At 43.4% G+C, this 11,628-nt stretch overlaps 1 non-coding gene across 1 annotated transcript; it reads left to right on the top strand.

The window, feature by feature from the left end:
- Nucleotides 1-639: 639 nt before the first annotated feature.
- On the top strand, nucleotides 640-721 carry trnas-aga (transfer RNA serine (anticodon AGA)). The gene has a single exon. It is a non-coding gene; the product is annotated as a tRNA-Ser (tRNA).
- The last annotated feature ends 10,907 nt before the right edge of the window (nucleotides 722-11,628 follow it).

Genomic DNA, 11,628 nt, shown 5'->3' with positions numbered 1-11,628 from the left:
CCACACCGACCCGCCCGAGCCCAAATGCATTCCTCTCCATTAACCCCATCAATTTAGCACGGCCATTTCAACTAACCGATGCATTTTTGGAGTGTGTGACAAAATCAGAGCAAGCGCACGCAACCACGGGGAGAATGTGCAAACTCCACACATTAAGTTGCTTGAGGCGGGAATTGACCCTGACGCTGTGGCATTGTAAAACAGCAGCGCTCACGATGGTGTCAGCGTGAGATGGGATTTATTTGCCTTTTTTAATTGGTAAAAATCTCTGTCATTGTGAGCATCTGGAAAGACCGGTTCCTTCGCCAGAAAAAGAAATGAATATGTCATTAAACATTGTTTGTTTCATGTCCAAGAATACTCAGATCAATAGCTCCCTTGATTACCTCTGCTGGTCATGTTCGCAAGAGATTGAGCAAATTACCAAGTGTGATTTTCCTTTCAATGAATAATTTCGACTCAATTTTGCTGCAAATATCTTTTCCTAACTTTGTGCTTTTCTTCTTTTACATTGGTGTCTCGCACCTTACAAATGACAGCAAATGTATGAATGGAGATGGAAACATTTCACTCAAGTCAGCGGCAGCTTTCAATGAGATCACGGCTGATTTGGTCAATGCTCAGGGGGCGGTGCTGTCTGTAGTCATGGCTGAGTGGTTAAGGCGATGGATTAGAAATCCATTGGCGTTTCCCCACGGAGGTTCGAATCCTGCTGACTACGTTATGAATGCTTTCCTGCTGGAACACTTCAAAGTTCAGAAAGCCTGTTTTGCAAACCAGGCCTGTAATTTCATTTGACTTGAGGAAACTCGAGTTCTTCATCAGAAATGCTCCACATTTAAAACATTATCTCTGTTTCTCTTTCCAGATACAGTGCTCGACACATCGGGTTTCTGCAGTTGTTATTGAACGCCCTGAGCAGAAGTGCTGCTTTTCATTAGATTCCTTTAATCCCTTGTCCTCTGTTCTCTGCCTCTGGTCATTGGCAACACTTCCTCCTGCTCGTCAAAGTGCTCATTCCCCACCGCCCCCGCTCCCATCATTACAAACAACCGCAGGAAATTGCCACTTAACGATCTTTGTTCCAAAGTGAACCTCACCAGCCTAGGAACTCTCTCCACCAAATGGGACTTCTCATCCCTGGACATGGTGCAAGCCAGAGGATTGTGAAGAGATACTGTGAAAATATTGTCAGTTGGCTGTTGGAAAAATGTTTAGGAAGCAAACCATATAATTTAGGCTCCAGCTTTGGAAATCTTGAGAAACTCTTAGGGAAATGGAATCATAGGAGATTGAAGAAGTTTAAATTGTCAGTCCAAGTAGAGGAAGGGAAATTGACTCTGATGTTCTCGGCACAGGAACTGATCTGAGACATTGAAAGAATTCTCGCTCCCGTACGTGAGGAATACAAACTTCATCTGGACTGTGGGACAATGAAAAACTCTGGAACACTCAAGACAATATCCAAATATTGACTGAGATCACTACAGTAGGAGTACAATAGATGGGTCAGTTTTTGTCCAGTGTGTGTGGGAGGGCTTCCTGACACAGTATGTAGACATGCCTTCAAGAGAAGAAGCCACTTTCGATTTAGTACTGGGTAACGAGCCTGGCCAGGTTTTAGATTTGGAAGTAGGTGAGCACTGTGGAGACAGCGATCACAATTCTCTCAGGTTTACTTTCATGATGGAAAGGGATAGGTGTACTCAACGGAGCAAGAGTTTCAGCTGGTGGAAGGGAAATCACGATGCAATGAGGTAAGATTTAGGAAGCGCAGAGAGGGGTAGGAAACTGTAGGGGGTGAGCACATTAAAAATGTGGAGCTTATTCAAGGAAAAGCTCCTGTGTGTACTAGATAAGTATGTACCTGTCAGGCAGGGGGGAAGATATAGAACGTGTGAGCCGTGGTTTACTAAGGAAGTGGAATCCCTGGTCAAAAAGAACAAGAAGTCTTATGTTAGAACAAAACGTGAAAACGCAGTTAAAGCGCTCGAGGGTTCCAACGATACCAGGAAAGACCTAAAAAGAGAGCTGAGAAGAGCCAGGAGGAGACATGAGAAGTTGTTTGCAGATAGAATCAGGGTTAACCCTAAGGCTTTCCAGAGGTATGTCAGCAATAAAAGAACGACGAGAGTTAAATTTGGTACAATCAAGGATAATAGTGGGAAGTCGTGTGTGGAGAGAGTGGAGATAGAGGAAGCACTGAATAAATATTTTTCGACAGGGTTCGCTATAGATAATGAAAATCTTGGCGAGGAAGATGCAGAGATACTTGCGTCTAGACTAGAAGAGATTCAGGTTCACAAGGAGGAGATATTAGAAATACTGCAGAGTGTGAAAATAGATAAGTCAGCTGGGCCGGATGGGATCTATCTGATGTTGTTTAGCAAATGCACTGCAGGAAGGCACAAATCAAGCTGATGGTAACAACGGCTCGTTTTGAGCCGCTAATTTGCAGTGAAGTGGCGGCGCCAATAAAAGGTGCCACGCAGCTCGTCTAATTCCACATCCTGATCTCGAAATGACCAGATGTCTCCTGCTGAGTTTCAGCAGGGTCTTGCGTAGACGACACCATGACAGGTTTTCTCTGGAGTGGATCATGAAATCGCGTCGTGACTGTGAATAAAACGATGGAAACTTCCAGCAGAGAAGGAGGCGACCCTGAAGCAGGCAGCTGAGGACAAATGTTTCTCCTTTGCCAGTGAAAGGCACTGCTTCACAAATTGGAAACTTCGAAGTGAAGCAGTGTTGGTGATTATCTTCGCTGCTTCTTCACCTTTTTAATTCTGATTCCGTGAAAGTCCATGACATTACATATTGACATTCTGCCAGCGGATCGCCAGACTCTTGGGCACGTGGCGTAATGGATAACCCGTCTGACTTCCGATCAGGAGGTTGTCGGATCCTACCTAGCTCGTGGGGAATTTGTCACTTTAACTGTGGTCCACGTTGACGCTCCCCTGTGAAGTCCTATCAGGACGTCGCTTCTGTGCTTTTGCATTTGTCCTATTGTCCATTTCAAACTCCAGCTCACCACAACAGATATTTCTGTCGGTTTGGGGTATATTTCTGTGGGTGAAAATGAGCATGAGTTCCTCAAAACAGTTACAAGTCGTTGTGAAAGTGACATACAGCTGCCCCATTATTGTGCCATTTCAGAACACAGGATAAAGTCATTGACATTTGCCCAGGGAATATTAGAACACACGAGACTTTGGGCCAAAGTTGGAAACTGCGACTGGAATAGATGGCTCTCTGATTAGGCGGAATGGCCTTTTCCCACTTTGTAAATCTTCGAGGACAAGTTGAAAATAATCTACAAAGAAAATGTCAGAAAGGGTGTTTTATTTACACCAAATACGATAGTATCTTTCGCCTTGTCTTGTTATTTACTTGTGAGGATTCGGTACTCTCAGCACCGTGGCCCGAATCATGTTCCCGCTCATGGAATGGTTGTATTGTTCAGCTAACATATCGGTGTACTAGGACTTCTGCCGATTTTCCGAAGCTAGCAGGTCATTGGTTTTGTCCAATACATTATGAATGTTAACATAATACAAATAGCTGCAGTTGCTGGAAATTTGAGCCTAAAACGAAACTTGTTTGCAGAACGCAGAAAGACTGGCAACAGAAACGTAGACTTTCCTGCTCCTGCAATGCTGCCTGACTTCTGTGCTTTTCCAGCATTTTCTGATCTAAAATCAGGTTTCCAGCATCTGCAGTCCTCACTTTTGCCTAGTTCCTTCAGTGTCGCTGGTTCCCAATTCAAGAACTCCATCTCTAGCGGTTTCATGTCTGTACCTCCATGCTGTGGAGTTGAAGAGTCAAGAAAATTAACTCACCCCCTCCATCTCTGGGGTAATTAGGGGCTGAAAGTGAATCGTATCATATTGAAGTATATCTACAAGAGACTTAATCTCTGTCTTTTATTGGGAACCATCTCTTTCATTGGAACCATCAGGAAAGACCATTTCGTTCACCAGAAAAAGAAATGAATATGTCACTAACCTTTGTTTGTTTCATGTCCAAGAATACTCAGATCAATAGCTCCCTTGATTACCTCTGCTGGTCATGTTCGCAAAAAGATCTAGCAAATTGCCAAGTGTGGTTTTCCTTTCATTAAATAATTTTGACTCAATTTGGCTGCAAATATCTTTTCCTAACTTGTGCGTTTCTTCGTCATGGGCGGCATGGTGGCACGGTCGTTAGCACTGTTGTCTCACAGCGCTAGAAATCCAGGTTCAATTCCCACCTTAGGCGACTAACTGTGTGGAGTTTGCACGTTCTCCCCGTGTCTGCCCGGGTTTCCTCCCACAATCCAGTGCTGTGCCGGTCAGGTAAATTGGCCATGCTAAATTGCCCGTAGTGTTAGGTTTGGGGTATGGGTGGGTTGCGCTTCGGCGGGGCAATGTGGACTTGTTGGGCCGAAGGGCCTGTTTCCACACTGTAAATCATCTAATCTTCGTTTACATTGGTGTGTTGCACCTTACAAATGACAGCAAATGTTTGAAAGGAGATGGAACCATTTAACTGATCAAGTCAGCAACAGCTCTTAATGAGATCACGGCTGATTTGGTCACTGCTCAACGTTGCAGCTTTGTCTGCAGTCGTGGTTAAGAAGTCCATTGGGGTTTCCCGACGTAGGTTCGAGTCCTACTGACAGACGTTATGAATGCTTTCCTGCTGGAACAATGTCTACTCAAAGTTCAGAAAGCTTATCTTGCAAACCAGGCCGGTAATTTGATTAGACTTGGAAACTCGTGTTCTTCATCAGAAATGTTGCATATTTAAAGCATTATCTCGAAGAATGACGAGAGTTAAATTTGGGACAATCAAGGATAATACTGGTAAGTTTTGTGTGGAGTCAGATTAGATTACTTACAGTGTGGAAACAGGCCCATCGGCCCAACAAGTCCACACCGCCCCGCCGAAGCGCAACCCACCCATACCCCTACATCTACATCTACCCCTTACCTAACACTACGGGCAATTTAGCATGGCCAATTCACCTTGACCTGCACACCTTTGGACTGTGGGAGGAAACTGCAGTACCCGGAGGGAACCCATGCAGACACGGGGAGAACGTGCAAACTCCACACAGTCAGTCGCCTGAGGCAAGAATTGAACCCGGGTCTCGTGGCGCTGTGAGGCAGCAGTGCTAACCACTGTGCCACCATGCCGCCCAGAGGAGATTGGGGAAGCACTAAATAAATATTTTTCGACAGTATTCGCTATAGCAAATGAAAATCTTGGCGAGGAAGATGCAGAGATACTTGCGTCTAGTGTAGTAGAGATTGAGGTTCACAAGGATTAGTTATGGAAATACTGAAGATTGTGAAAACAGACAAGTCCCCTGGGCCGGATGGGATCTGTCCTAGCATCCTTCTGGGAAGCAAGGGAAGAGATTGATGAGCCTTTGGAATTGATCGTCAAATCATCGTTGTCTACAGGAATAGAGCCCGTGGAATGGAACATAGCTTATGTTGTTCTCTTGTGCGAAAAGTTTTGTAGAGACAACCCTGGGAATTACAGACCAGTGAGTCTCACTGCAGTTGTTGGTAACGTGTTGGAAAAGGTTATTATAGATAGGATTTATGACCATCTCGAAAATAATAATCTGATCAGGGACAGTCAGCACGGTTTTGTGATGGTTAGGCCTTGCCTAACGAATCTTGTTGACTTTTTTGACAAAGTGACCAAACAGGTAGATGACAGTAACCCGTTTGATGTGGTGCATATGGGTTTTAGCAAGTTGTTCGATAAGTCTCCCCACAATAGGCTATTATACAAAATGCAGAGGAATGGAATTGTGGGAGAGATTCCAGCTTTGATCAGTAATTGGCTTGCCAATAGAAAACAGTGTTGTAGTTGATGGAACATGTTCTTCTTTGTGTCCAGGTCCTGGCGACGTACCACAAGGGTTAGTGTTAGGTCCACTGCTGTTACATGAGATCTAACCTTGCCAATCAGTCTCCCATGGGGAACATTATTGAACGCCTTACTGAAGACCGTATGGATCACATTGACTGCTCTGCCCTCATCAATCTTCTTTGTTACTTCTTCAAAAAACTCAATCCAGTTTGTGAGACATGATTTCCCATGCACAAAGCCATGTTAACAATCCCGAATCAGTCCTTGCCTTTCCAAATACATGTACATTCTGTTCCTCAGGATTCCCTCCAACAATTAGAGTATTCTTGGCAGATGCAGTTTCATGTAGGGAATGCGAGGTCATATACTTTGTTGGGAAGAATCAAAAGACACACTCGTGTTAAAATCGATAGAAATGCAAAAGAAGTGCGGTGCAGAGGAGTTTCAGTGTTCTTATACATGAAAGGAACAAAGGTTAATCACATATGTATTTCTTGCTGGCAAAACAAAGCCTTTTCTGATGCTCACAATTAAAGAGATGGTTTCCAAGAAAATAGGAAAATTAAGTCACCGGTAGAGTAATCAATTACAAAGATATCCCTCGTGATGTTTTACGGGACATGTGATATATATTTTTTTGATTTTGGTTCTCCAAACGTTTTTACAATGGAACCGAGAGTTTTAGATGGGAAGATAAGATCACGCATGACTATTGCCATTTTTGTCACTCACACGCATTTTTCCCCCTTGTACAATTTATTTCCCTTTGTGGTTACTGCGAGTGGGCTTGTAAACTACACATGCTTGTGAGTTCATTCCTCACTGTTACTCAACTCCAACCAAACAGACTTTACATCCTTATTTCCTGAATCAAGGTAATCTCTAACCATTGCAGAAATGTCATTAAAACTTCAGTATTTCACACGCCTCTGTATATCATCTTTCAATATTAATTGATCCTTTATTGTATTGCAGTTGTGCATAAGAAGAGAAAAATAGAATAGAGAATGGTGGACCTCCACTTCACACACCCGTTATTGAAGCGAAAATGCAGAGTACTGCCCATAATACGATCGTGGAACCATGTGCCGAACCCTCAGGAAACGCAGTGCCACAGGGCATGTCAGGGACAGCATCAGAAGGACAACAGAAATGCTGCTTTAAGCTCCTATTTTGGATGTATTTCTCAATGAGCAATAGAGTGTGACATGTGTTCCATCTGGAGTTACCTCACACAAGGAAGTAACCAGTGCTGCAGACGGTCATATCATCCGAATTCCAAGCCCTGGAATCAGAGACATTCAATATTCTGTACATAACTGCAAGGAACAGCTGTCCGAGGCGTTTACAGTCCAGATGAAATTATGAATGCAGCTCTCTAGTTGTCAGCCTCCTTCTCCTATGTCGTGTTTCGTGCAGTCCCTGCGTGGAATCTCGTCAACCACGTTTGACCTGCACATGATGGGTATTGGGCCTTGTATTCTCGTGAGTTGTTGTCTGAGTGAGGCTCTCGGTTTCTGTACTGTCATAAGTCCGAGCGTTCGGAGGAGTCTGGATATCGTTTTCCAGAATTTTCTTTTAACAGAGGGAAGCATGATTTAAAAATTACCTCATAGCAAATCCTCGTTGCGAACTTTGTGTGCCATGCATTTGCGAATGAAGGTGGGTGGATATTGGTTCTTGGCAAAGAATTTGTGTGGGCGTCAGTCCAGCAGTCCCTCGTAGCAATACGTACAAACGGCAAGGGCCACATATTCGACTAGAATGGCACAACAATAATAGGACAGGGCAAGCAGAAGACAGCCAGACAATTCTTGGAAGCAGGGAACTCATCCACGGATTCCATCTGTTGGACCCAATCTGCAATCCCAACAAACGGAAGCAGTGGGAATGAAACCAAATGAATTCGTACAAAAACATGAGAGCAGCGCTTCACAGGAACCTCTGCAGCGCTGAAAATGTCACCCAGAAAAGGAGGAAAAGTCTGCAAACCATCTTCCTAGCGTCACCGAACTTTTCAACAAGAACTCCAGAAGCATCCGAACTTTACATCTTTCTGCTCCAAAACACTCCACTTTTCCACAACAGAGAATTGCACACTCAACTACCGCGTGTATGATGCGAATTTTAGGCCCTACACGACCAAGGGCGGAAGTAAAAGCGAGGGGAAACAGCTGCCACTGTCATTCCACAGCTACAAACGCTCTCTTTGAAAGGTACATTATTGTAAGAATGTCGGGGCAGCAGTAGAATATGGGAACTAAACATATTCTGCGCTGTGTACTCATATTCTGGACAATGTGAGTTGTTCACAGTTTTCCCTGAAAGTGAGTGGACGTCGTTATTTCACCGCTGTTGTGAAGCCAGATCCTGCACTGAATCTGCTCCCTCGTTTTTTGTTGTGGCTAAAAGGTGGGCAATTGCAACGTGAAACTTTGTTATATTTCTCTCATCTCCTTCATTACTGTCCTGGTGAGGGAGGCTGGAGATTGGCTCGCTCAATCAGATGGAGGCACTAGCGCATTGTTGACCTAATTTAATCGAGAATATAATTGGTCATATTCACTTTGCATGGTACATTTTACTGTTTTGTTTAATGTTACTTGAGCACTTTCTGTTACTTGGCAATGCACTAAATCTCCAGAATATCGGGAAGCTCCGTTTGGAATTGCTTCGGTGTTATTTGTGTGAGCAGTTCTTGACATACACGTCTCGCACTGCCCCACAGACTGAAGTAATGAGTTTGTGTGTCTGATAATGACTCTGCCTTTTGAGTTTTGCACCTGGTCCACGTTAAGAGCTGTCAGTTTTTGGATTCACTGGAGAGTTGAGGGGATAACACGATTTGTGAGGGTTTTTTTAGTCAACGAAATTATTTGATGGAGAACTTGAGAATGTATCAAGGAAAATGGTCATTGTCTGTAAATGTCTGGAAAATGCCTCATGAAAAAAATAAAATTGAAACACGCTGACTTATTAACAAACAGCATGCGTTTTTGAAAGTGGCCTATTCAAACTGTTGTCAGGTACTGGACTGTCACAGAACTGCCGAGCATGGAAGCAAACATTCCTATCCACCTTGCACCTGTTGAACAAATGACCGTAACTAATCTAAACATATTTGCCAATATTTGTCGCTTATCTCTCCGAACAATTCCTGTCTGCATACCCATTTAGATGCCTTTGAAGTGTTGTGAGTGCACCAAACTCTGCCACGAAATGTGGCAATTTATTCCACACGCACAAAAATGTCTGTATTAAAAACAAGTGTCGCTCACGTCCCTTTCAAATTGTACTGCTCTCACATTAAACCTATGCGATCTCACTTTAAACTCACGTGAATTCTGAAAAAGTGTAGATTGACCATGTTCTCTGCTCGTCTACATCATGATTTTGTAAACTTTTCCAAGGACATCCCTCAGGCCTGAAGCTCCGGGGAAAACTGTCGAAGAATATTCAGCTTCTTAATAATGCCCAAACCGTGCAAACCTTTCAAATTGTTGTAAATATTTTATTTTAATTAAATAAAATGAAGATTTATTTCTCTTCTTGTGGCTAATCTGAATGAAAACCATTTTCTGCTTCCACACAGAGCACAGACCCGGTTCTGCCAGAAGGAATCCAGTGATTGATTGCATCCAACTGGAATCACAGAGTCATAGAGATGTACTGCAGGGAAACAGACCCTTCGTTCAAAACTGTCCATGCTGACCAGAAATCCCAACTCAATTTGGTCCCTCTTGCCAGCAAACGGCCCATATCCCTCCAAACCCTTCCTACTCATATACAATTTCAAATGCCTCTTAAGTCTTGCAATTGTACGAGCCTCCACCACATCCTCTGTTAGCCATGGCAGCACGTACACCGAATAAATTGTCACTGCAAATCCCCTCTAAGGATCTCGCCTTTCTGAGCTGAAACTATCTCGCTGTTCATTCAATGTCGCTATGTCTAATTCTTGGAACTCCCTCCCTATCGACATCATGGCTGTATCACTGTGTTGAGCACTTCGAGGACGAAGTAAAGTAACTTACCATCTCAATCTCTTGAGTAATTATGGTTGGGCAGTGAAGCCTATCCCAACGAGTGACGTGCATTCTCCACAATTTCGGTTGAAAAAACTGCAGTTTCCAAGTGGACATCCGAAAGTGGTCCGGAACAAAAGTAAAGTTTCAAAGGGAAAGTAGGATAAACTGAAAGTCAATGATGACTGAGATGAATGAGGCACAAAGTGAGTGAGGAGCTGTTGGTACAAGGATCAATGTTAGTGCTCATGGTTTAGCCCTTACTGCCCACTGTTAACACCAACTCACACACCACTCCTGGCAAATTCACCACAATTACCCTGGTCTCTTGGTATGAGTTTCCCTCTGTGCATATTCAGGCGGTAAATCGGGCCCGAGAGGATGAACGCATACTGTTTATCCGGTCAGGTTAAAGATGTGAAGGCATCCGTTTGAAATCAAAGCAAGAAGAGATTGCCACTTCCTGTACATCTTCAGTGGACAGTCACCAGCTGTGAACTTCTTTCCTGCACAAACGGACGTTGATATAAATTCTCATCGAGCAGCTTTATTACAGAAAGGTAGTCCGATTAACTGTAATCAAATACTTCATTAAATGCCCTTATTGATTTGAAGAACCGTGTCTCTGGCTTCGTCAGTTAAATCATATGGTAATAACCAGACGTTAATGGTGTCAAATGCTGTCAAATGTTCTGTACATTGAAAGTTCATTATTTAAACTTCTTGTAAAAGCCGTATTGTTTATCCAACATCCCGACAGTGACGGCTCAGCATGCTTCTCTTGTTAGAGCTCCGACCGTTATTATTTCGTGCTACCAAGCCCTCCCTCCTGATGTGGACCCATTAGTCTATGTTCTATCCTGCTAATTCAACTCAGAGTTCTTTTCACTCTGTTCGACAACGATTTGTTTATCTCTTCTACTACTATTGTCCGTCCGTCTTTTCAAGTTTTTTGGGAATAATGAAGAGACGCAGGAGACACTGCAGCCTTGCAGGACAATGTTGTAGTAATAACGCATCCAATGAGATAATGGCTCTCATTGTCTGCTGTCACCATTCACTGATTTTCGGCAAATGGCAATGGCATCATAGAAATCCTATAATTGGAGTGAAACTGCTTTTTTTCTGGTCTATGATGAATACTATTTAGAATTGTAAAAGCTCATAACGTTATGAGTGAACAAATGTCACCTGATCTCAGACCTAAGTAACACAGACATTACTTAGAGACTGTGAGCCCAGTTCTACACAATCTGGCCGGGGTGGGGGGGGGGGGGGGGGGGCGGAGAAAGCCACGGAACAGCCACCGATTTTAACACTTTTCCAAGAGTAGAAATGGAAAATGAGGGATATTGACAGACAGAGAGTGGGAGAATATAGAAGAGAGTGAGATGGTACAGAGAGACAAAGGGACACAAACAGAAATTCTCCATTCACCATGGCTGCTCATCGACATAAAGGAGAAGGAAAAGGTAATGAATGCCAGCCTTTCACCAACTCAGAGCAACAGCAACAGCATTACAACCGATAAAGGAAGTTTGCATTTTTACAGATGACGTCTGTCAGCTAATGAGAGATTCTGTTAAGTACGCTGTTTTGTGAAGTGAAATTGAGAATTAACCAGGCAATAAAACAATAAAAAGCATAAGTAGCCTGAATCTGTGATATGAAAAAATAAATCTCTTTGTCTCCACCGATGCTGTCAGGCCTGCAGAGTTTCTCTGTCAATTCC

The sequence above is a fragment of the Chiloscyllium punctatum genome, chromosome 28, assembly GCF_047496795.1.
Source record: "Chiloscyllium punctatum isolate Juve2018m chromosome 28, sChiPun1.3, whole genome shotgun sequence".
In the NCBI taxonomy this organism is placed as follows: Eukaryota; Metazoa; Chordata; class Chondrichthyes; order Orectolobiformes; family Hemiscylliidae; genus Chiloscyllium; species Chiloscyllium punctatum.
This window is presented reverse-complemented; position numbering and strand designations above follow the sequence as displayed.